We start from the raw sequence: 5,002 nt of genomic DNA, 5'->3' as shown, positions 1-5,002 counted from the left end.
TAAGGACAGCAGATTTTCTTCCTTTAAAGGGCATTAGTGAACCAGATGGGTTTTTGCACCAATGGTTTCATGGACATCATCAGACTTTTAATTCCAGGTTTTTATTGAATTCAGATTTCATTATCTGCTGCAGTTTTGAACCAGGGCCCCCAAAGCATTATGCTAGGTCTCTAGAATATTACTCCAGTAACAATACCACTATGCCACCACCTCCCCAACAGAACTCACCTTGTAGAGTTAAAAGAACCCTAAATGTTTCTCTAAAGATATTCTGCAAAAATTTGCTGATTTGGACTGTCTGCTGATTTCTGGCAAGTGCAGTATCATGTGGAACAAAACAAAAACTGCTGGAAAAACTCAGGTCTGACAGCATCTATAGAGAGAAAGACAGAGTTACTGTTTCGAGTCCATATGACTTTTTTTCAGAACTGAAATGAAGTAAAATGTGGTGAAATTTATACTGTTTAAGGTGGGGTGGGAGAGGTTAAGCTGGATAGAAGGCCAGCGCTAGGTGGAGGCAGAGGAAAGATTGTGAAAAATGTCATAAACAAATGGTCGAAGGGGTGTTGATGTTGGTGATACTGGCTAAAGGAGGTGCTAATGGTAACATGAAGAGTAGAAAGCAGGATGAGCAAGGTGTGTTGAAATGGCAAGCGACAGGAAGGTCTGGGTCATGCTTGCGGACAGGCTGAAGGTGTTCCACAAAGTGGTCACCCAGTCTGCATTTGGTCTCTCCATTGTAGAGGAGACCGCATTGGGAGCAGCGAATACAGTAGACCAAATTGAGGAAAGTGCAAGTGAAACACTGCTTCACCTGAAAGGAATGTTTGGGCTCTTGGACGGTGAGCAGGGAGGAGGTAAAGGGGCAGGTGTTGCACCTTCTGCAATTGCATAGGAAGGTGCCGTGGGAGGGGGTTGACGTGTTGAGGGTGAATGGAGGAGTGGACCAGGGTGTCCCGGAGGGAACAGTCCCTATGGAATGCCGACATGGGGTGTTGAAGGGAAGGTGTGTTTGGTGGTGGCATCATGCTGGAGTTGGCGGAAATGGCGGAGGATGATCCTTTGAATGTGGAGGCTGGTGGGGTGATAAGTGAGGACAAGGGGGACCCTATCATGGTTCTGGGAGGGAGAGGAAGGTGAGAGGGCAGAGTCACGGGAGATGGGTCGGACACGGGTCAACAACTTCAGATCATGAACTCTCTCCTCCATCCTCACTCCTTTTTGATCCCCTTTTTAAAAATATTTATTTTTTAATTTTTATATCCATATATTTTTTCCTACCTATTTCTATTATTATTTTTTAAATGTATTTCCATTCATTGTTTTATCCCCACCTTTTAGCCTATTTCGATCTTTTCTCCCACACCGTCTGCTCCCCCCACCCCACCCCAACTAAGGCCATCTGTCACTTGCTCACCCTGCTTTCTAATCTTCATGTCAACATGAGCACCTCCTTTAGCCAGTATCACCACCATCATCATCCCTTCGACATTTTGTTTATGACATCATTTGCAATCTCTCCTTTGCCTCCATCTATCATTGGCCTGCTTTCCAGCTTCTCTTTTCCTACCCCCTCCCCCCCCCTCTTAAACAGTATATATTGCACCACATTTCTACTTCTCTTTAGTTCTGAAGAAGAGTCATACGGACTCGAAACGTTAACTCTGTCTTTCTCTCCACAGATACTGTCAGACCTGCTGAGTTTTTCCAGCGGTTTTTGTTTTTGTTTCAGATTTCTAGCATCCACAGTATTTTGCTTTTATCGCAGTATCATGTGGCCTTGCTATTGCTAAAACTAATGACTGTTGCTGGGAGGAAGAGCACAGTGAACACTACAACTGTACAGAACCTTATCTCATATCTCCTTCTATATCTCTGGGAATCCCTGAACATTTGAAAGTTGTTGAAATATAAGCAAATACAATTCCCTTTTACAATTTTTCAGCATTAAGCTTTGCTAGATTTCAATTTAATATCAAGGCTTGCAGCCTGCATGTTCATTACTTTAGATTTTCTCCTCATCTGTTAGAATTAGGGAAACGTATGTTAAAATCTAGGTTTAATTTACAATTAGAACTCTTGTCCTTGAGGTCCCAAGTTGTCTCACCAGCTATGAAAACAAAAAAACAAGCACAGAAAATGTTTGAGCTGAGGCAGGCCCAAGGTCTTTGCTTGAACACAGAACATGCTGTGCCTATGATTGATTCTCTGCAATTCCAGTACCTGGGGAATCTCCCAGCTGGTTTGAGTCATTCTAGAAATATGGGACAGCTGTGGGCTATTTAGCCCAAGCCTGCACCACCATTCAAGGAAGTCGCGCACAGCCTGAGACCTAACCCCTTTAACTCCTTTTCCCCATATCCCATAACACCATTAAGTAACAAAAATCTGTTTTTTATTTGTTCTTGGAATGTGAGCATTGCTGGCTAGGCCAATGTTTATTGTCCATCCCTAATTGCCCATGAGGTGAGGACGGTGAGTCACCTTCTTGAGTCACTGCAGTCTGTCAAGTATGGATATGGATACACCTACAGTACTGTTAGGGAGGAAGTTCCAGGGTTTTGACCCAGCATCAGTGAAGGAATGGTGATATGTTTCCAAGTCAGGATGGTGTGTTACGTGGAGGGGAACTTGCGGGTGGAAGTGTTCCCATTTGTCTGCTGCCCTTGTTCTTCAAGGTGGTAGAGCTCATAAATTTGGAAGGTGTTGTTGAAGGTGCTTGGCAAGTTGCTGCAGTGCATCTGCTGCCACTATGCACAGGTGGAGGAGGGAGTGAATGTTCAAGGTGGTGGTGGGGTACCAATCGAGTGGGCTGTTTTGTCAAGCTTCTTGAGAGCTGTTGGAGCTGCACTCATCCAGGGAAGTGGAGAGTCTTTAATCAATGGCAGAATTTTACCCTTGGCGTGTGGGTTTGGTGGGGGCGGGTGGGGATGGTCGGGAAGCCGACCACTGCCCGTGATCGGCAGCGCACCACAATTTTATGCAGGTGAATCAATTAAAGCCCGCCCAGCGTGAAATGCGGCCTTTCAATGAGCGCAAAGGGGTGGGCGGGTGAGAGTGAGGGCTTAATGTCGCTGGGTCCAATGGCGACCCGGTGGCCGATTCAAATGCAGCCTCGGCAGCCCTTGGGAGGCTGCCACTGAAGGCCGCGTAAGTCAACAGCATGGATGCTGCAGCGGGTGGACACAGCAAGCGGGAGGGCAGCTCGGCGGGGCAGTCGGCCCCATATTTTTTGGGTGAGTGCCTCACTGCCCCCCTGGAGGAGGTGGTAACCAGGAGAGAAACACTTGTCCCCAGGGACGGGAGGAGAAGGCCCCCCCCCCTCCCCAAAAAGGCCTGGGAGGAAGTGGTATCCAGGGCCAGAAGCCACGATGTGGTGAGGTGCACATGGGTCCAGTGCCAGAAGCGCTTTAACTATCTCCTATGATTGGGAAGGGTGAGCACCGTGTTGGCATGGGTCACTTTGCAGAAGAGCTGCCCATCCCCCCATGGACCTCAGAGGTGTTACAGTCTGAGTGTTAAATGTCAATGAGGCAGGATCTGACCAAGGGGGTGAGCCCTGACTGCTTGGACTGAGTGCCTTGCGGCTCCAGGGTCATGAATGTGCTGAGCCTTGTGAGGTGTTCCTCACATGAGATTGGCCAGGCTGCACTGGTGCTGCAGGTGGAGGATACACTGATCAATGCTCCTCTATCCTTCCAGGAGAAAACATCCCATAACAATGCAGAGAGGTCACACACTGGCAGGGGACGCCCAAACCTCCTCATCCTCTTGCGATACGAGGAGGCCCTGGAGCTGGAGGGGCGCCATGCCCTCAGTCAAGAGGCTGTGGTGAGGTTGGGGTGCCAGACAGAGGTAAGAGTGCAATGCACTGAGGTAAGGATTAGGCTTTTTGCAACCATTGCAGTGCAGTTTATACATTGATGTGAGCCTCGAACCTGGAATGCCCATTGATAATGGAAAGACGGGGGCACCATAATGCAGATCTTTGTCCCATCAGGGTGCCAGGCATGCACACTGACAGTATAATGACTTAAACTAATGACATGTCCTTCTCCTCACTTTTAGGCTCACCAGCAGCCCCTCGTTGTGAGAAGACTGAAGGCCGACCCCTGACCCCTGAGGACCAGCATGCTGAGCACACACCGGCGTCACACCCTCTCTGTCAAGCAGGCACCAGCGCTGATACCAGCACCTCGGTGGGCATAAGATCGGCATCTAGTATCTTGGTGCACACTGGTGAAGGCACTTCAGACTCGCTTGAGCTGCAGGCAAAGGCAGAGAGTGCCCATGGCGCCGGCAGTCGGAGGATTACTGTGGACCAGCACAATGCTCAGTTGGTGGCTGATGATGGGCCTCTGGAGTCGTCCCTGAGGCAGCAGATGCTGGATGTCCAGCAGGGTGTGCGGGAGGAGCTGGCGGAGAAACATGAGGGAATGTGTGCACTGGTCTCCTTTGTGGAGGACTCCATGCGGAGCATAAGCACTGCATTGACCCTCATGACCGAGCACAATGCCTCCTCCATGGAGAGTGGCAACTCTTATGGAGAGGCTCCTCCGGGAGCTGAATCAGGGGTTCCTGGGGAACCGCTTGGACCTGCAAGCCCTCACACCAGCAATGACCTCAGCTGGTCAGTATCAGTGTGGGAGATGGATTGGGCACCCAGTATCCCAGCTAGGTGCCCGTCCATCAATGGTGAGCAGGGAGGTCCAGAGCGACCCAATGTTGGCGCACAAGCTGCCTGTTGTCGCTGCGGGGTCCTCTCAGGGCGCTCTGGATGATGGCAGCAGCTCCTCCGCCCCTCTGCCAGTGACCGTGGCATCTGATGAGGTTGTGGCGACTGGGGAGATGCCAGCCATGGCTCTGGACGCTTCACCCAAGGCGGGGCCAACACAGGCTCCACAGGCCAGAGGACGCCCGCGAACGTCATCAAGGCCAACGACTCTGCTGTCTCCAATGTCGGTGCCAGCAAGAGGGGAGCACCTAGACATAGCACCCACCA

This window comes from Carcharodon carcharias, chromosome 13, assembly GCF_017639515.1.
Source record: "Carcharodon carcharias isolate sCarCar2 chromosome 13, sCarCar2.pri, whole genome shotgun sequence".
NCBI classification, from domain to species: domain Eukaryota; kingdom Metazoa; phylum Chordata; class Chondrichthyes; order Lamniformes; family Lamnidae; genus Carcharodon; species Carcharodon carcharias.
Note: the sequence above shows the minus strand (reverse complement) of the source record.